Source organism: Lolium rigidum, chromosome 7 (assembly GCF_022539505.1).
Source record: "Lolium rigidum isolate FL_2022 chromosome 7, APGP_CSIRO_Lrig_0.1, whole genome shotgun sequence".
In the NCBI taxonomy this organism is placed as follows: Eukaryota; Viridiplantae; Streptophyta; class Magnoliopsida; order Poales; family Poaceae; genus Lolium; species Lolium rigidum.
In genome coordinates, this window is record NC_061514.1 from 314126166 (window position 1) to 314148824 (window position 22659).

Genomic DNA, 22659 nt, shown 5'->3' on the forward strand with positions numbered 1-22659 from the left:
CCACTGCTACAGGCGTCTTCCTCGTCCTCGACAACCTCGAACGGAACACCGCCGCCGCTCGCCGGACCCACGGATCGCCCTCCGACCCCCTACCTGAGCCGCCGGTGAACTCCTCTCTCGCCGGCGGGACGATGAACTGGAGCCGTTCGATCGGATTCTAATCCTACGCCCCACATTGAAACTTACCGCTTCGGTGACGCTGAGTCGCTGACGCGCGGACCCCACCCTGTCAGCGCGCCGCGCGTCTGTGGACCGTGGTTGGGATGTACTGGGTTGGTTTGGGCCGTTTTCAAATCTTTTGGCCCAACTAGTTTCCCGCCGGCCTGTTGATTCAAATCCAGTTTAAATAATTACAAATGAATTTCAATACTGCTACCACTTTGAAATTCAATAGATTCAAATGGGCTCAACCAAATTTGATGAACTTTATATTGTTGGAAATCTAGAGAAATTACCTATCCAATGCCACTGGTCCCATGGCCAGATTCTTGGTAGAATTAATGTGATAAAAATAACAAGGCAGGGACTTTTCCCTATTCAAATAACTCTTAAAAATCAACCAAAATAGATATTAAGTTAATTCCAACTCTAATAGCTCACTTTTGACTTACACTAATTTTTTCTGCAAGAAAATGGTGTGGTCACTTTGCATGATCATGCCATAGTTTAATTAATGGATGATATGGCTAGTTTAACTAGTTGATATTGTCCAAAACTATTAAAGTAAATTATGTGGAGTCTTATACTTCATTTAAACTTGTCTCACATGCATTCATGGGATGTTTGTACCTCTGGTCCAAACTTTCTTATATGGATTGCTTGAGATTTAAATCATATGTAGTGTTATTAAAATAGTATGAGGTGATCTACCTCATTTAAATCATTTTCTCAAATGATGATAATGAATGGTTGACCTAGGTCAATACCCATTTCATGTATGATTGTTTGAGAAATTAAATCTTAAGAAGATTTCAATGAGAGGAAATTATTTCTCAAGAACAATATGGAAACTATCATTTACATATGTAATGAGAGGAAATTATTTTTCCTCAAGCAACACAACCCATGCACCCTAAGTAGATTAATTGTGTGCATAGAATAGTTTGTGTGTTTATATGTGATATGTGGAATAGCCATTGAATTAGTGAGTAATTATACTCGCATTCAAATTTAGACGGTAGCACCGGAGAGTACGCCGAAGAAGAAGGATACTACCAAGAGGAGGAGGAGGAACAGTTTGAGAACTACCAAGGCAAGCTAATATTCTAGCAAAGTGCAAAGCCCCTTGGGGCAAGGCACCATGACTCTTACCTTTTCTTACATAAGCCTATCCCAAGTTTTTTACTTTACAAGCTTTTACTTGTTTTCTCAATAAGTTACTTTTATAGTTAACTTTGGTCAAAGTACAAGTTGGTTACTAGAGTAGTGAAGTAGTTCCATCAAGCAAAGCAAGATAGCACCCCTCATGGATTAGAGCTAGTGCTAATGAATTAAAACTTGACTACTCTAGATGGGAACAATGTGAATTTGAAATGAATTTGAAACCTTGGAATGATGATGCATTCCATTGAATGATTTTTGAAGGTGAATATGAACAAGAGAAGATGGTGATTTTTGATAAAACAATGATGTTGGTTTGAATGCGATACCTTTCCAATTATCAAGTACCCCCACAATACCTGATTATGGGTAGGGCTTAACTGGAAGTTTATGTGTCTTAGTATGGGTTCCCTCTAAACAAGCGTCATCGGGGTTATGCCGAAAGCTGCCTCCACAACAAAAGAAATGACGTGAAATGAGGTGAATGTCCGGCCCAAGCCTCCGTGCGGTTCCCGAGTTGACGAGTTGGTCTTCACTCGGGAGGTCAAGCTCATGGGGAGAGGTGCTCATACTAGGATTTGTAAGTGAAAGGTTATGGTTGATGATCCGCGTATCGTGTTACGATGATTCGGGGTAATCCCGACGGATGAAATTAAATGTTGTGGCACAAGTGTGCAACCTCTGCAGAGTGTAAACCTATTCGAATAGCCGCGTCCACGGTTACGGACGGTTGGAAAGGCCATACAGTTTCCGATGTCATATTTTTGAAAATGATGTTGAAAGGTGATGGTGAAATGACTTGTGGTGAATTGAATTGAAATCACCACTTGAATGGTGGGAATGACACTAATGTTCCCACTTGAGTTAGTTAGCACTTGAATAAGCTTTTTCTCAAACTTTGTGAACTAAAACTAGCTTTACGCAAATAAACTAGAGCTTAGCAAACCATACTAGAATGTCTAGCACTTACTTTAGTGTTAGTTTGCGAGTACTTTAAAGTACTCACGGCTTTGTCCCTGGCTATTCAAATGGCCGGACTATGAAGAGGAGCAGCAGTATGAAGATGATGGACAGCGGGACGTCTACGACAACTAGGACTACTCCGACGTCAAGCGTTGGCCTCGTGGATTAGATAGTCCACTACTACTACTACGCTTCCGCTATGTATTTGTGATGTGTGTTGAAACAATAGTTCAACTATTATTGTAATATTGGATCATGTGATCTATTTGTAAGACGACTATGATATGTAATGAATGATGACTTATGATATTCAACTCGTTATGTCTCGCAACAACAATATTCCTGGGATTGCGATGTATGGCATAACAGGCACCTGGACTTAAAAATCCGGGTGTTGACAAGTTGGTATCAGAGCCATTGTTTGACCTTAGAAGACCCTAGTTAGAATGGACGTCTGAAAAACTTAGTTTCAAAAACCAATGAAGTGAATATTTGTGAAAACTTATTCTCACTCTTATCCTTGAGATATTTTTCAAAATGAGAATTTCATACTGTATTTTTCTTTGCAAGCCTACCTAAAACTTTGCACACTTGACTACTTCTTTAACTTACTTATCCTAATTGCTCACAGATGAAGTACCAATGGGAGTCCTATCAGCTTGGCCCCGGAGGCGACCTAAGGTTCGAAAAGAATTTGAAGCAACTAGTGGAATATCTAGGGCACCCGTATCCCGAGTTCTTCGGAATACCCCTCAACAACCACTCCGGAGAACCACCTCGGTGGGACGTTTCTACTGATCTACGGAGGAAGCTTGGAGCCCCGGTATGGGAAACCATCTGGTTTTCTGTAACGGGAAACACTTGGGAGGAAGGACTAGTCAGAGCTATGCAAGAAGCAATTTTCCGTCTGTGTGGACAAAATGAGAACAAGATCAAGAACACTCGCTTCATCTACTACCCAAGACATGACTCCATGGGAAGACCAATGACCATGCCACCACACACGGAGATGAACCACGATGAAGCACCCCAGGACTTCAGGCTGTACAAAACCCGCAGGGATTTGGACAACGCCCTCGCCTCTCGCCAAGCACAGCACCCGTGAAGACGAAGAATCCACCCGGAATAGTAGTATCACCCCAGCACTTAAGTAGGTGTGAGTTGTATCAGGATCCCCTTGTATCGTAGAGCGAATGAATGGTTCTTCAAACCAATGGTGTGTTAGATTTGTAATGTGTGATGTTTGGTATGAATGAAAAAGTGTTGTTGGTTTTTACCCCCTCAACACTACTCAATTTTCAAGTTTTGAACTTATGAACTTTAATTCAAACAAACCGTAGAAATTTCCCTCTTATCTTATCATCCACTCCGATGTTCAGATGGCCCCACCAACCCGCAGCGCCACCCAAGACGCTATGATGCAGATGCTAGAGATGATGATGGCAGACCGAGAAGCCGAGAGAGCTGAACGCCAAGCCAACATTGCTGCACTACAGCTGATTGCTCAGAACAACAATGGCCATGGAAACCATGACCACCCTGGGTCAAAACTGAAGAACTTTCAAAACACCAACCCACCTATTTTCAGCAAGACCGAAGAGCCCCTCGATGCCGATGAGCGGCTCCGGACAATGGAGAACAATCTCGAAGTTGCGCAAGTTGAAGCCACGGAGAAAGTACCGTTCGCCACCCACTATCTCGTCGGGACTCGCACGAGCCTCGGTGGACCAGCGTCCGCGCAATGAATGCTTGGACAGATGATGACCCGGGAAGACTTCAAGCTGAAGTTTAGCAAGTATCATGTGCCCCAAGGACTGATCAAGATGATGAGAGACGAGTTCCGCGAACTCAAGCAAGGCAAAATGTCTGTGGTGGAATACCGCGACAGATTCCTTACTCTGTCAAGGTACGTGATGCGTGTAATTGACACGTCCGTTGGGAACCCCAAGAGGAAGGTGTGATGCGCACAGCGGCAAGTTTCCCTCAGTTAGAAACCAAGGTTTAATCGAACCAGTAGGAGTCAAGAAGCACGTTGAAGGTTGATGGCGGCGGGATGTAGTGCGGCGCAACACCGGAGATTCCGGCGCCAACGTGGAACCTGCACAACACAACCAAAGTACTTTGCCCCAACGAAACAAGTGAGGTTGTCAATCTCACCGGCTTGCTCGTAACAAAGGATTAACCGTATTGTGTGGAAGATGATTGTTTGCGAGAGAAAACAATGAAACAAGTATTGCAAAGCAGATTTGTATTTCAGTATAAAAGAATGGACCGGGGTCCACAGTTCACTAGAGGTGTCTCTCCCATAAGATAAAAGCATGTTGGGTGAACAAATTACAGTCGGGCAATTGACAAATAGAGAGGGCATAACAATGCACATACATGTCATGATAAGTACAAGTGAGATTTAATTGGGCATTACGACAAAGTACATAGACCGCCATCCAACCGCATCTATGCCTAAAAAGTCCACCTTCAGAGTTATCATCCGAACCCCCTCCAGTATTAAGTTGCTAACAACGTACAATTGCATTAAGTATTGCGCGTAATGTAATCAATAACTACAACCTCGGACATAGCATCAATGTTTTATCCCTAGTGGCAACAAGACATCCATAACCTTAGGGGTTTCGTCACTCCCCTGCATTCACGGAGACATGAACCCACTATCGAGCATAAATACTCCCTCTTGGAGTTACTAGCATCAACTTGGCCAGAGCCTCTACTAATAACGGAGAGCATGCAAGATCATAAACAACACATAGGTAATAACTCGATAATTAACATAACATGGTATTCTCTATCCATCGGATCCCGACAAACACAACATATAGAATTACAGATAGATGATCTTGATCATGTTAGGCAGCTCACAAGATCCAACAATGAAGCACAATGAGGAGAAGACAACCATCTAGCTACCGCTATGGACCCATAGTCCAGGGGTGAACTACTCACTCATCACTCCGGAGGTGACCATGGCGGTGAAGAGTCCTCCGGGAGATGAATCCCCTCTCCGGCAGGGTGCCGGAGGAGATCTCCAGAATCCCCCGAGATGGTATTGGCGGCGGCGTCTCAGTAAGGTTTTCCGTATCGTGGTTTTTCGCCTCAGGGGTTTCGCGACGGAGGCTATAAGTAGGCGGAAGGGCAGAGTCGGAGGGCTGACGAGGGGCCCACACCATAGGGCGGCGCGGGCCCCCCTCTGGCCGCGCGGCCCTATGGTGGCGGCGCCTCGTCGCCCCACTTCGTATCCCTTTCGGTCTTCTGGAAGCCTCGTGGCAAAATAGGACCCTGGGATTTGATTTCGTCCAATTCCGAGAATATTTCGTTACTAGGATTTCTGAAACCAAAAACAGCGAAAACAAAGAATCGGCTCTTCGGCATCTTGTTAATAGGTTAGTTCCAGAAAATGCACGAATATGACATAAAGTGTGCATAAAACATGTAGGTATCATCAATAATGTGGCATGAAACATAAGAAATTATCGATACGTTGGAGACGTATCAGCATCCCCAAGCTTAGTTCTGCTCGTCCCGAGCAGGTAAAACGATAACAAAGATAATTTCTGAAGTGACATGCCATCATAACCTTGATCATACTATTTGTAAACATATGTAATGAATGCAGCGATCAAAACAATGGTAATGACATGAGTAAACAAGTGAATCATAAAGCAAAGACTTTTCATGAATAGTACTTCAAGACAAGCATCAATAAGTCTTGCATAAGAGTTAACTCATAAAGCAATAAATCAAAGTAAAGGTATTGAAGCAACACAAAGGAAGATTAAGTTTCAGCGGTTGCTTTCAACTTGTAACATATATATCTCATGGATAATTGTCAACATAGAGTAATATAACAAGTGCAATATGCAAGTATGTAGGAATCAATGCACAGTTCACACAAGTGTTTGCTTCTTGAGGTGGAGAGAGATAGGTGAACTGACTCAACATAAAAGTAAAAAGAATGGTCCTTCAAAGAGGAAAGCATCGATTGCTATATTTGTGCTAGAGCTTTTATTTTGAAAACATGAAACAATTTTGTCAACGGTAGTAATAAAGCACATGAGTTATGTAAATTATATCTTACAAGTTGCAAGTCTCATGCATAGTATACTAATAGTGCCCGCACCTTGTCCTAATTAGCTTGGACTAACGGATCTTTGCAATACACATGTTTTAACCAAGTGTCACAATGGGGTACCTCCATGCCGCCTGTACAAAGGTCTAAGGAGAAAGCTCGCATTTTGGATTTCTCGCTTTTGATTATTCTCAACTTAGACATCCATACCGGGACAACATGGACAACAGATAATGGACTCCTCTTTAATGCATAAGCATGTGGCAACAATTATTATTCTCATATGAGATTGAGGATATATGTCCAAAACTGAAACTTCCACCATGAATCATGGCTTTAGTTAGCGGCCCAATGTTCTTCTCTAACAATATGTATGCTCCAACCATTAAGGTGGTAGATCTCTCTTACTTCGGACAAGACGGACATGCATAGCAACTCACATGATATTCAACAAAGAATAGTTGATGGCGTCCCCGTAAAACATGGTTATCGCACAACAAGCAACTTAATAAGAGATAAAGTGCATAAGTACATATTCAATACCACAATAGTTTTTAAGCTATTTGTCCCATGAGCTATATATTGCAAAGGTGAATGATGGAATTTTAAAGGTAGCACTCAAGCAATTTACTTTGGAATGGCGGATAAATACCATGTAGTAGGTAGGTATGGTGGACACAAATGGCATAGTGGTTGGCTCAAGGATTTTGGATGCATGAGAAGTATTCCCTCTCGATACAAGGTTTAGGCTAGCAAGGTTTATTTGAAACAAACACAAGGATGAACGGTACAGCAAAACTCACATAAAAGACATATTGTAAACATTATAAGACTCTACACCGTCTTCCTTGTTGTTCAAAACTCAATACTAGATATTATCTAGACTCTAGAGAAACCAAATATGCAAACCAAATTAGCAAGCTCTAAGTGTTTCTTCATTAATGGGTGCAAAGTATATGATGCAAGAGCTTAAACATGAGTACAACAATTGCCAAGTATCAAATTATCCAAGACATTTTAGAGTTACTACATGTAGTATTTTCCAATTCCAACCATATAACAATTTAACGAAGAAGAAACTTCGCCATGAATACTATGAGTAGAGCCTAAGGACATACTTGTCCATATGCTACAGCGGAGCGTGTCTCTCTCCCATAAAGTGAATGCTAGGATCCATTTTATTCAAACAAAACAAAAACAAAAACAAACCGACGCTCCAAGCAAAGTGCATAAGATGTGACGGAATAAAAATATAGTTTCAGGGGAGGAACCCGATAATGTTGTCGATGAAGAAGGGGATGCCTTGGGCATCCCCAAGCTTAGACGCTTGAGTCTTCTTAGAATATGCAGGGGTGAACCACCGGGGCATCCCCAAGCTTAGAGCTTTCACTCTCCTTGATCATATTGTATCATACTCCTCTCTTGATCCTTGAAAACTTCCTCCACACCAAACTCGAAACAACTCATTAGAGGGTTAGTGCACAATAAAAATTAACATGTTCAGAGGTGACACAATCATTCTTAACACTTCTGGACATTGCATAAAGCTATTGGACATTAATGGATCAAAGAAATTCATCCAACATAGCAAAAGAGGCAATGCGAAATAAAAGGCAGAATCTGTCAAAACAGAACAGTCCGTAAAGATGGATTTTATTAGGGCACCAGATTTGCTCAAATGAAAATGCCCAAATTGAATGAAAGTTGCGTACATATCTGAGGATCACTCACGTAAATTGGCTTAATTTTCTGAGTTACCTACAGAGAATTAGACCCAGATTCGTGACAGAAAAGAAATCTGTTTCTGCGCAGTAATCCAAATCTAGTATTTACTTTAGGGATTTCTATTTTCGTGCCCTCGGGTCCTTAGTTGTGCTCAGTTTTCCCCAGCTCCTTAGTTTTTCCTCAGTTTTACCCAAGCGTTTGTCTGAAACCATCACACGTGATGTAACGGCCGGTTGCCCGACGGTTGACCGTTATCTTCCGACTAGTGGGGCCACGTAGAGCCCGCAAAGACACGTCGGACCATCCATCTTTGTTTGACCGTAAGCATCGCTGTATCCCCGACCAAAACGCGAACGAGTGGGGCTTCGGTATATCAAATGACAAGTACGGCCATGACGCTGATACAAGGGGCAATACACGGGTAGGATTAGATTTTTAAACGGAGCTCTACAGACGATGGCACGGAGGAGGTGGCATGCGGGGTGCCGAGATGAGATCGACGTCCACAAAGAACCGCATGAGGCGAGACCGGACGCATTAGATAGATATGAACTAGACGCGTTTAACCATGCAAAGAAGAGAAGAAATGGTCGACGACATCGACGACCACCTCAAAACTTTGACCGACCGTGTCGGACACGAACGCGAGCAATGTAGAGAAAACTAGTGTCTCTCCTTTCCGGCGTGTATAGGTGGGTGCTAGGAGAGTGTGGTGGCGAAGGGAAAGACCTCGCGGCGGTCCGTGGCGTCCAGACATAGCGGGTCGGCGTGGCCGTGCCCACGGCGGCGTGCATGCATGATCGGCATTGGCATCGGCATGTACGTTCGGCATTGGCCTCGGCGGTATCTCCGGTGTGTCGGTGATCGAATGAGGGGACGGGATTGAGGGTGCATCCCGACGTTGACCTAGCAAGTGGCGGCGAGCATAGCCGTTCTGACCATCCCGATATCGGCATCGGCATCGTTTGGAGGCTGTGGTGCTCGAATCAAGTTGGGATTTGTTTCTTGTAGGCCAAAATGAATTTGAAACAAGTTTCATGTTGAAGGTTAGGTAACGAAAGTTTGTAACTATCCCAAAATTATACTAGCGCCATGGTGAGGTTCTTTTTGATAGAGCTATACGGTTGGGCAAACTTTTTTGACACTTTTTAGATAGGGTTCCTTGTTGTTACACGTATGGCATCATGTATGGAAAATTTGGGGTCATTTGGATATGTTCGAAAAAATCACTTTGCTTAAGCGCATGCCGTTTCGTCTCGCTGAAACCAGCTTTTCTAACAAGGTGATTTTTTCTACCTTCTCTAAATAACCTCAAATTTCATACAACTGATCTTCTATACATAGATAGATAGATTGTTTCGTTTTTACATTTTTCGAACTTTTTATTTCCCTTTACAATACCCAATTGATTTTCAGGTCAAAACCTCGAAAAACAAGCATCATGTATGGCATCATTTTCACCCTAAATTTTCTCGAAACTTTCCCTTTTAGATATTCCTTGTTGTTATAGGTATGCCATCATGTATGCCAAACTTGGTTAGGTCTCACTCGAAACCAGCTTTTGTAATAAATTAGGTTTTTTCCGCGTGAAAAGTAATGGCTACAACAAATTGTTGATGGTTTATCATTTTTTTGCGTGAAAAGTAATGGCTACAACAAATTGTTGATGGTTTATCATTTTTTGCGTGAAAAGTAATGGCTACAACAAATTGTTGATGGTTTATCATTTTTTGCGTGAAAAGTAATGGCAACAACAAATCGGTGATGGTTTATCATATTTTTTGCGTGAAAAGTAATGGCAACAACAAATTGTTGATGGTTTATCATTTTTTGCGTAAAAGTAATGGCTACAACAAATTGTTGATGGTTTATCATTTTTTGCGTGAAAAGTAATGGCAACAACAAATCGGTGATGGTTTATCATTTTTTTTGCGTGAAAAGTAATGGCTACAACAAATTGTTGATGGTTTATCATTTTTTTTGCGTGAAAAGTAATGGCAACAACAAATCGGTGATGGTTTATCATTTTTTTTGCGTGAAAAGTAATGGTAACAACAAATCGGTGATGGTTTATCATTTTTTGCGTGAAAAATAACGCCTAAAACAGTTTATAATTTTTAGCGCGTGAAAAATAATACGTAAAACCGCCCTTCAGACATACTTAGAGGGTGGAAGCTAATTAACCGCCAACAGAGAGAGAGAGGGGTTATCCTGCCCGTTCCCTATATCATACGATCAACGGTCGGTGGGCACGATCCGCGTGACATGGGCTAGACCAATCGGAGCGATGATGCACGTCCACGAGAATTTGTGAAGAGAGAGGGCAAAACTGAGTACTATCAAGAAACCAAGGGCACCCGAGTAGTAAATAGACTAAGGGATTCAAATATGAGATTTAAAAAATGGAAAATGCGTGTTTTGTACAATGAAACCCATCTTGGCCTACCTCAAACTATTTGCAATACCAATATACATCAGTGTGAGAATTGTGGCCTCATTTAGACAAAGTATGATTTGGGGGAAGCTGTTTTGGGAAGGGCTTATTGTGGAAAACCATGCACCTTCATAGCTACTAGGTGATTTGAGAAGTGGCAATTTGTGGTAAAACTTGATTTATCTATGATTTATCTATGATTTAAGAAGTGTCAATTTGTGGTAAAGACTCCATGAGTAAGTGCCACTCTTTTTAGGATTTTTTTGCACATTAAATGACTCATTTAACTAGTTAATCCCATTTGTTGACTCTCTGTTGACCAGCCACTTGAGGGTAAAACTGAGTATATTGCACTAGCCAGTATTAGCACTCGAGGGGAAAATTGAGCACACAAAAAATGCTAGTATAAGACTCGAGGGTATACCTGAGTATATCTAAATTTCCAGGGTTAGACTCGAGGACACGTGCAATTGTTGACGCGTAGACGCGGGTCGCGGTGGAGAAGTCGAGACGTGCAATCGTGGACGCGTGTCGCGTTGCGTAAGTCCAAGACGTGCGTACGTGCACCCGTGCACGCGTAGGACACGGGTCGCATTAACCACCCCTCGCCTTTATAGACGCCTCCTCGCACTGTCTCTGTCACTCTCACTCGCTCACGCATCGCCAACTCTCTCCCACGTCCCATCATCTTCTCCAAAGCAAAAACCATCTCCCTCTCCCTCTTCCTCTTCCTCTTCCTCCGCCGGAGAGATGGACAAGGAGAATGCCAATCCCATCGTCGAGGTTGGCTCGAAGCGCGACGCCTCCATCTTCGGCCCCGTCCCCTCGACGGACGACGCCGCCGCCGCCGCCGGTGCATCGGAGGCCGCCGCCGCCGGTGGCAGCCAGATCCCGGCGGGATGGGACCCCTACGACCCCGTGCCGTACGTCCCGCCCCCGAACCCCTACGACACCTCCCCTGGAGGACCCATGGAACGAGGTAACTACGGCTTGCTTCCTTTTTGTTCCCCATTCCTTTTTGAACCCTATTTTTGCTGGTGTAGATGGATCTGTAGATGGATGAGTATTGGGCTAATATTTGCGCCGATTTTATTCCATTTTGTTTTGATCACTTCTTGATTTGGGGTTCGGTCTGTTCGGTTAATTTATGCAAGTAATATTGGATCTCAATCGGTTAATTTATGCAAGTAATCATGGGATCTCAATCAGTTATTTTATGCACTAATCAAAAGATATCAACCGTTTAATTTTGCAAATAATCTCGAATGTGTTCAAGTTCAGATCTAGTTCAGATCTAGAAGTCTGTTTCTTTGCCTATGATGAATGGTTGGGCACAAATTTTACAGGGAGGGTTCAGCGAACCATTGCCGTGTACAAATCTGTTGTGCATGAGCTTTAGTTCGCTTACCCCTTCCCTGTAGATATATAATCATGTCCACTCTAACCGAGGCTGACTCTGTTTTTCTTAACTTTGTTATCATGTACGTTAGTCATCGTTGCAACTCATTCACTAGTTTCTGTTTGATATGGATCAGATGTCTGGCAGCGACGTCGGCAGCGACGAAGAGCAGGAGGACGTCAAGACTCGCCAGGTGCCGCGGAGGCTGCAGGTCGGCCGCGCACATCTCCTACTTCGCCAAGGAGGTGTACAGTGTGCCCTTTCGCACCAGGAGACTCGGCGCCACGGACTTCAACCGCCTCGTCACGCATGCTGAGAACATCAGCAACACCTTCCCCAAGGTCGGCACGACGGTGAACGTCCACTCCTTCCGCGCCAGCACAGTGGCGCTCGGCATGCACCTCCGCAGCTTGCGGCGGGTGGAGATCTCCGCCGGGCGCATGCCTCCGCTCAAGCCCAAGGCTCCCAAGGGGAGCAAGAGCAACAAGTGGAGGGAGAGCCAGATGGGGTAGGCGGAGTCCTGGACGTGTGCTGCTGCTGCCGCTGCCTCCTAGCTTGTTGTTGGGATCCCTTTGTTGTTAGCTAGGGATCCCTTGTTGTTATGTTAGTATGATGGTGTCGTGAAGAACTCCGTTACTATGTTGGCTGCTGTGTATGCAGCCTATTATCTATCCATATTATCTAGGGATTATCTATCCCTAGTCTACTATATTTTGTTGGCCGTACTTAGTTTTCTTGATTTACTATGATCGTGAATTTATCGTACATTATCCCGGAGATTTGCTTCTAGATTTAACTACATACATATGAACCAGTAGGGAGTACTAGATTTGCTGCCATATTGGGCAAACAACGAGGGCCAAAAGGCACAAATAATTGAAGAAAGTCAGAAATGCAAGCTTCTCTAGATTTTATACTAATTTGGTGAAAAGGACAGAGAGAAAGAGGGGAAAAAGGTGCACTTAATAGGGATGCCAATTTGGGGCCGAGAGAGACAGAACCCAGCCTCCTGCTCACGTGCAACCAAACGCTTCTCGTCCTGTCCCACGCGGTCCCTTTCTACCAGCCCCACGCGACGCGGGCCCACATGACTCGGCCCCACAAGACGCGGCCCCACACGTGACGAACGGTCAACTAAACGGGAATCCTGCCGTCTGAGCTGCTTCTGCGGGTTTCAAACAAGGGCTTGGGGAAAACTGAGGAAAAACTAAGGAGCTGGGGAAAACTGAGTACAACTAAGGACCGGAGGGCACGAAAATAGAAATCCCTTTACTTTACTATCAAAGACTTTACTTGGCACAACAAAACTCAAAACTAAGATAGAGAGGTTGCTACAGTAGTAAACAACTTCCAAGACTCAAATATAAAACAAAAATACTGTAGTAAAAACATGGGTTGTCTCCCATAAGCGCTTTTCTTTAACGCCTTTCAGCTAGGCGCGAAAGTGTATATCAAGTAACATCAAAAGATGAAGCATCAACATCATAATTTGTTCTAATAATAGAATCATAAGGTAACTTCATTCTCTTTCTAGGGAAGTGTTCCATACCTTTCTTGAGAGGAAATTGATATTTAATATTACCTTCCTTCATATCAATAGTAGCACCAACGGTTCGAAGAAAAGGTCTTCCCAATATAATGGGGCAAGATGCATTGCATTCAATATCCAAGACAACAAAATCAACGGGGACAAGGTTATTGTTAACCATAATATAAACATCATCAACTTTCCCAAAGGTTTCTTTTTAGCATTATCAACGAGATTAACATCCAGATAACAGTTTTTCAATGGTGGCAAGTCAAGCATATCATAGACTTTCTTAGGCATAACAGAAATACTTGCACCAAGATCACATAAAGCATTACAATCAAAATCTTTGACCCTCATTTTAATGATGGGCTCCCAACCATCTTCTAGCTTTCTAGGAATAGAAGTTTCAAGTTTTAGTTTCTCTTCTCTAGCTTTTATGAGAGCATTTGTAATATGTTTTGTGAAAGCCAAGTTTACAGCGCTAGCATTGGGACTCTTAGCAAGTTTTTGTAAGAACTTTATAACTTCAGAGATGTGGCAATCATCAAAATCTAAATCATTACAATCTAAAGCAATGGGATTATCATTCCCAAGGTTGGAAAAAATTTCAGCAGTTTTATCACAAGCAGTTTCAGCAGTTTTAGCAGTTTCAGGTAATTTTGCGCGCTTTGCACTAGGAGTAGAAACATTGCCAACACCAATTATTTTATCATTGATAGTAGGAGGTGCAGCAACATGTGAATCATTAGCATTGCTAGTGGTGGTAATAGTCCAAACTTTAGCTACATTTTTCTCTTTAGCTAGTTTTTCATTTGCTTCTCTATCCCACCTAGCACGCAGCTTCAGCCATTAATCTTATATTCTCATTAATTCTAACTTGGATGGCATTTGCTGTAGTAACAATTTTATTTTCAATATCCCTATTAGGCATAATTTTCGATTTCAAAAGATCAACATCAGAGGCAAGACTATCAACTCTAGAAGCAAGAATATCAATTTTATTGAGCTTTTCCTCAACAGATTTGTTAAAGGCAGTTTGTGTACTAATAAATTTTTTAAGCATAGCTTCAAGTCCAGGGGGTGTATTCCTATTATTGTTGTAAGAATTCCCATAAGAATTAGCATAACCGTTACCATTATTATAAGGATATGGCCTATAGTTATTACTAGAATTGTTCCGATAAGCATTATTGTTGAAATTATTATTTTTAATGAAGTTCACATCAACATGTTCTTGATTGGCAACCAATGAAGCTAACGGAACATTATTAGGATCAACATTAGTCCTATCATTCACAAGCATAGACATAATAGCATCAACTTTATCATTCAAGGAAGAGGATTCTTCAACAGAATTTACCTTCTTACCTTGTGGAGCTCTTTCCGTGTGCCATTCGGAGTAATTAACCATCATATTATCAAGAAGCTTTGTTGCTTCACCAAGAGTGATGGACATAAAGGTACCTCCAGCAGCTGAATCCAATAAATTCCGCGAAGAAAAATTTAGTCCTGCATAGAAGGTTTGGATGATCATCCAAGTAGTCGATCCATGGGTTGGGCAATTTTTAACCAAAGATTTCATTCTTTCCCAAGCTTGAGCAACATGTTCATTATCCAATTGTTTAAAATTCATTATGCTACTCCTCAAAGATATAATTTTAGCAGGGGGATAATATCTACCAATAAAAGCATCCTTGCATTTAGTCCAGGAATCAATACTATTCTTAGGCAGAGATAGCAACCAATCTTTAGCTCTTCCTCTTAATGAGAAAGGAAACAATTTTAATTTAATAATGTCACCATCTACATATTTATACTTTTGCATTTCACATAATTCAACAAAATTATTGAGATGGGCAGCAACGATCATCGTAACTAACACCAGAAAATTGCTCTCGCATAACAAGATTCAGTAAAGCAGGTTTAATTTCAAAGAATTCCGCTGTAGTAGCAGGTGGAGCAATAGGTGTGCATAAGAAATCATTATTATTTGTGCTAGTGAAGTCACACAACTTAGTATTTTCAGGGGTGGCCATTTTAGCAGTAGTAAATAAAACAAACTAGATAAAGTAAATGCAAGTAAACTAATTTTTTGTGTGTTTTTGATATAGAGTGTAAGACAATAAATAAGGTAAAACTAGCAACTAATTTTTTTGTGTTTTGATATAATGCAGCAAACAAAGTAGTAAATAAAATAAAGCAAGACAAAAACAAAGTAAAGAGATTGAGAAGTGGAGACTCCCCTTGCAGCGTGTCTTGATCTCCCGGCAACGCGCGCCGTAAATTTGCTTGATGCGTGTAATTGACACGTCCGTTGGGAACCCCAAGAGGAAGGTGTGATGCGCACAGCGGCAAGTTTCCCTCGGTTAGAAACCAAGGTTTAATCGAACCAGTAGGAGTCAAGAAGCACGTTGAAGGTTGATGGCGGCGGGATGTAGTGCGGCGCAACACCGTAGATTCCGGCGCCAACGTGGAACCCGCACAACACAACCAAAGTACTTTGCCCCAACGAAACAAGTGAGGTTGTCAATCTCACCGGCTTGCTGTAACAAAGGATTAACCGTATTGTGTGGAAGATGATTGTTTGCAGAGAAAACAAGTAAAACAAGTATTGCAAGCAGATTTGTATTTCGAGTATAAAAGAATGGACCGGGGTCCACAGTTCACTAGAGGTGTCTCTCCCATAAGATAAAAGCATGTTGGGTGAACAAATTACAGTCGGGCAATTGACAAATAGAGAGGGCATAACAATGCACATACATGTCATGATAAGTACAGTGAGATTTAATTGGGCATTACGACAAAGTACATAGACCGCCATCCAACCGCATCTATGCCTAAAAAGTCCACCTTCAGGTTATCATCCGAACCCCTCCAAGCATTAAGTTGCTAACAATGACAATTGCATTAAGTATTGCGCGTAATGTAATCAATAACTACATCCTCTGACATAGCATCAATGTTTTATCCCTAGTGGCAACAAGCACATCCATAACCTTAGGGGTTTCGTCACTCCCCGCATTCACTGGAGACATGAACCCACTATCGAGCATAAATACTCCCTCTTGGAGTTACTAGCATCAACTTGGCCGTAGCCTCTACTAATAACGGAGAGCATGCAAGATCATAAACAACACATAGGTAATAACTCGATAATTAACATAACATGGTATTCTCTATCCATCGGATCCCGACAAACACAACATATAGAATTACAGATAGATGATCTTGATCATGTTAGGCAGCTCACAAGATCCAACAATGAAGCACAATGAGGAGAAGACAACCATCTAGCTACTGCTATGGACCCATAGTCCAGGGGTGAACTACTCACTCATCACTCCGGAGGTGACCATGGCGGTGAAGAGTCCTCCCGGGAGATGAATCCCCTCTCCGGCAGGGTGCCGGAGGAGATCTCCGGAATCCCCCGAGATGGGATTGGCGGCGGCGGCGTCTCGCAAGGTTTTCCGTATCGTGGTTTTTCGCCTCGGGGTTTCGCGACGGAGGCTATAAGTAGGCGGAAGGGCGCAGTCGGAGGGCTGACGAGGGGCCCACACCATAGGGCGGCGCGGGCCCCCTCCGGCCGCGCGGCCCTATGGTGGCGGCGCCTCGTCGCCCCACTTCGTATCCCTTTCGGTCTTCTCGGAAGCCTCGTGGCAAAATAGGACCCCGGGTTTTGATTTCGTCCAATTCCGAGAATATTTCGTTACTAGGATTTCTGAAACCAAAAACAGCAGTAAAACAAAGAATCGGCTCTTAGGCATCTTGTTAATAGGTTAGTTCCGTAAAATGCACGAATATGACATAAAGTGTGCATAAAACATGTAGGTATCATCAATAATGTGGCATGGAACATAAGAAATTATCGATACGTTGGAGACGTATCAGTACGCCCCGGACGAAACCGACACCAATGAGAAGAGGAAGGAAAGATTTCTGAACGGACTCCACGACGAGATGCAGACTGTACTGGTCAACATTCCCTTTGCTGACTTAGAATCCCTGGTGGACTCCGCCATTCAGATGGAAGGGAAACTTCACCGAGCCAACGAGAACCGCAAACGCCGGATGATGAACCAGCATGGGTCCAAAGAATACCCGAAGTACCGCAACAACTCATCTGGAGGATATACTCCAAAATACAGCAAGCCCCCTGCTCAGAATTACCGCCCAAACTACACCAACAACCACGGAGGACCCCCGAAGCCCGGAGGCAACAACAACAACAACAGTCACACCGGCAACAACAACCCAAACAACAACAACAACAACGGGAACAACAACAACAACAACACCAACAACAGCACTGGCCCAAGGACTGGAAGCAACACTGTGCCCCTCAACCCCAAGGACAAGTCAACCATCACTTGTTATGAGTGTGGAGTGGTTGGGCATTACTCCAATGAGTGCCCCAAGAGACTCGCCAAGATTGCCGCAACACCGCCGCACCTCGCTCAGAACCAACGCCGCTTTGCCGCAAGAAAGAACCAGAACAACAACGGCCGCTACTACAACATGACTGCCACTGAAGCCCAAGAAGCACCTCAGTGCCATGCCAAGTATGTCTTCCTGTTAAATCATATCGCCCAATCTCTCTTAGGAACCTAACTTTTCTTAAAATCTCGGGACGAGATTTGTTTAAGGGGGAAGGGTTTCTAACACCCCAAATTTCAAAACAAAGAGAAAATTAATTTCCTTTTTCCAAAAATGTGAACCAACAAAAACTTTTCTTACATAGGGTGCTATGTATAGTGCTCATACCTTTTTCTTGTGCTATTGCCATGATTGCTTGTTTAATTGGTTTTGGAGTAATCTTAAACCCTAAAACCCTAAAGTGATTAAGTGAAGATCACAACCCAAATAAAAATAGAAGAGAAAGAAATCAAATAAGAAAAACCCTAAACCCTAACCTTCTCAAAATCTTTTGGATCTATTTTGAGAAACCCAAAATAGAAGAAAAATACATATGTGGGCCTATAGTCCCAATATGGAGGTTTTTGAACTCTATTTTTATTACCTTGCTAAAATGATGGTGAACCCTTGCAAAACTTACTAAACCCTAAAACCTCATCCCTCTTGTCTTCAGATCTTTGTAAAATAAAATAAAAAGAAAAGATCTTATTTGAGAAAAAGGCATATGCAAGCCTATGGCTACTTTTTAGAAATGATGAGCTTGCTTTTTCTACTTTGAATAGATGAATTGAAATACCTCAACATACTCAACAAAGCACTTACCAACCTTTTCAAGTAAGAAACAAAAGAAAATCCAACATATGCATAGAGGCATATGTGGCACTTAGCCAAATTATCCAATCTTGACCTAGGCATTTCTATTGCCTCAAAATGGTTTGAACCTTTCATCCAACTCAATCTAACACCAAATAAACCTCACTCTTGTCAAAGTGAAGCAAAGAAAAATAAAAGGAATAAAAGTTAGAAAATCACAAAACCCTCACATATGCCCTATGGCATTTTTATAAATTTTGACCCTAGACCTATTTGGTCTTCACCATTAGTTGAATAATGTTATTAAACACTTATTACAACTTTTGGAATCAAAGGATCACTTTTCAAATGAATTTCAAACACAAAACTAGCTCACATATGATATTGGTCAAATTGGACAATTATAGTCTGATCGCCACTTTGAGCCCTTGCCATTCAATTTTCCCAAACCAACTCTTGCTAACCCTTTGCACCATTTCAATGTCAACATCAAGGTGAACAACTTTGGTAAAGATCACCATGCCAAAATCATTCTTGATCAAGAGCTATGCTCATCCAAAGTCACACTTAGCCATTTTTGCCAATTCTTGAATTCTAATTTTTCCACCACCACCTCAAATCACCTCTGGTCAATTACAACTTATATCAACACTCACATTTCAGAAAGATTCACCTTTGGAATATTTTCAAATTTGGATATTTTTCCAATTTACAAATTTGGGCACTATTTACAACTATTGCAAATAGTGAATCTACCTCACCTAAACTACCCCAACCTACACCAGCTTGGTCCCCCGGTTCCCTCTCTCACTAACACCAAGCATAGTAAACCTAAAGAGAACCCTAGGGAGACCAAGCCATGGCCATGCACACACCATGCCGGCCATGTCGAGCCTCCCTCTCCTCCTTCACTCTCTGCCCCGGCCCCTCGCGCCACAAAGCACGCCACCGCACCGCCTAGCCTCGCCTAGCATGACCTCGGTCGACGTAGACGCCGTGAGCACGCCGGAGACCGCGCGCCCGTAACGGCCCGTGCATGCCGTGGACGTCGCACGTGCACGCCACGGACACGCCCGGTACACGCGCCACGCCACCACCTCGCCCTCGCCCCGGACCCGCTCCGGACGCGTTGAGCATACACTCGCCACCTGGAAGCCGCCAGACACCCGCCAGACCACGACCCGCGCCCCCCGCCGCCGGAGAAGGAAACCCTGCTCCGCCGCGGGCGCGGCAGACATGGATGCAATGCGACATAACCAGGCCCTCCCCGACCGAGCTGTCGCCACCATTCGCCTCGCCTGGACACGTAGAACACCTCTACACCCTCGCCTAGCTCGACCAGTCGCCGGAGAAGCCGCGCCATGGTCGCCCGCATCACTGCCCCGCCACCATCTCTCAATTCTATAAATAGGGAGCTCCCCAAGCTCAACCCAGCACACCATCACCTTCTCCTCCCCTCTCTGCTTCTCCACAACCACGCCACACCACCAATCGACGCCGGAGCAGCCCCAATCGATCGATCGGAGCCGCGGAGGCCCTGGTGCAATCGCCGTCGACTGGAGCCTCCCCGAGCGACGCCACTGCTACAGGCGTCTTCCTCGTCCTCGACAACCTCGAACGGAACACCGCCGCCGCTCGCCGGACCCACGGTTCGCCCTCCGACCCCCTACCTGAGCCGCCGGTGAACTCCTCTCTCGCCGGCGGGACGATGAACTGGAGCCGTTCGATCGGATTCTAATCCTACGCCCCACATTGAAACTTACCGCTTCGGTGACGCTGAGTCGCTGACGCGCGGACCCCACCCTGTCAGCGCGCCGCGCGTCTGTGGACCGTGGTTGGGCTGGACTGGGTTGGTTTGGGCCGTTTTCAAATCTTTTGGCCCAACTAGTTTCCCGCCGGCCTGTTGATTCAAATCCAGTTTAAATAATTACAAATGAATTTCAATACTGCTGCCACTTTTAAATTCAATAGATTCAAATGGGCTCAACCAAATTTGATGAACTTTATATTTCTGGAAAGCTAGAGAAATTACCTATCCAATGCCACTGGTCCCATGGCCAGATTCTTGGTAGAATTAATGTGATAAAAATAACAAGGCAGGAACTTTTCCCTATTCAAATAATTCTTAAAAATCAACCAAAATAGATATTAAGTTAATTCCAACTCTAATAGCTCACTTTTGACTTACACTAATTGTTTCTGCAAGAAAAAGGTGTGGTCACTTTGCATGATCATGCCATAGTTTAATTAATGGATGATATGGCTAGTTTAACTAGTTGATATTGTCCAAAACTATTAAAGTAAATTATGTGGAGTCTTATACTTCATTTAAACTTGTCTCACATGCATTCATGGGATGTTTGTACCTCTGGTCCAAACTCTCTTATATGGATTGCTTGAGATTTAAATCATATGTAGTGTTATTAAAATGGGATTTCTATTTTCGTGCCCTCGGTTCCTTAGTTGTGCTCAGTTTTCCCCAGCTCCTTAGTTTTTCCTCAGTTTTCCCCAAGACCTTGTCTGAAACCATCACGGATGCTATAACGGCCGGTTGCCCGACGGTTGACCGTTATCTTCTGACTAGTGGGGCCACGTAGAGCCCGCAAAGACACGTCAGACCATCCATCTTTGTTTGACCGTAAGCATCGCTGTATCCCCGACCAAAACACGCACGAGTGGGGCTTCGGTATATCGAATGACAAGTGGGCCATGGCGCTGATACAAGGGGCAATACACGGGTAGGAATAGATTTTTAAACGGAGCTCTACAGCGATGGCACGGAGGAGGTGGCCTGCGGGGTGCCGAGATGAGATCGACGTCCACAAAGAACTGCATGAGGCGAGACCGGACGCATTAGATAGATATGAACTAGACGCGTTTAACCATGCAAAGAAGAGAAGAAATGGTCGACGACATCGACGACTACCTCAAAACTTTGACTGACCGTGTCCGACACGAACGCGAGCAATGTAGAGAAAACTAGTGTCTCGCCTTTCTGGCGTGTATAGATGGGTGCTAGAAGAGTGTGGTGGCGAAGGGAAAGACCTCGCGGTGGTCTGTGACATCCAGCATAGCGGGGCGGCGTGGCCGTGCCCACGTCGGAGTGGATGCATGTTCGACATTGGCATCAGCATGTACGTTCGGCATTGACCTCGGCGGTATCTCTGGTGTGTCAGTGATCGAATGAGGGGACGGGATTGAGGGTGCATCCCGACGGTGACCTAGCAGTGGCGTCGAGCATAGCCGTTTCGACCATGCCGATATCGGCATCGGCAAAGTTTGGAGGCTGTGGTGCTCGAATCAAAGAGGGATTTGTTTCTTGTACGCCAAAAGTGATTTGAAACAAGTTTCGTGTTGAAGGTTAGGTAACGAAAGTTTGTAACTAAGCCCAAAATTATACTAGCGCCATGGTGAGGTTCTTTTTGATAGAGCTATACGGTTGGGCAAACTTTTTTGACACTTTTTAGATAGGGTTCCTTGTTGTTACACGTATGGCATCATGTATGGCAAATTTGGAATCATTTGGAGATGTTCGAAAAAAATCACTTTGCTTAAACGCATGCCGTTTCGTCTCACTGAAACCAGCTTTTCTAACAAGGTGATTTATTCTACCTCCTCTAAATGACCTCAAATTTCATACAGCTGATCTTCTATACATAGATAGATAGATTGTTTCGTTTTTATATTTTTCGAACTTTTTATTTCCCTTTATAATATCCAATTGATTTTCAGGTCAAAACCTCGAAAAATAGCATCATGTATGGCATCATTTTCGCCATAAATTTCAAATTTTGTGAAACTTTCCCTTTTAGATATTCCTTGTTGTTATAGATATGGCATAATGTATGCCAAATTTGGTTAGGTCTCACTCGAAACCAGACTTTTGTAACAAGTTAGGTTTTTTCGACCTTCTCAAAAGGGATTTTTTCTACCTTCTCTAAATGACCTCAAAAATCATACGGACGATCTTCTATACAAAG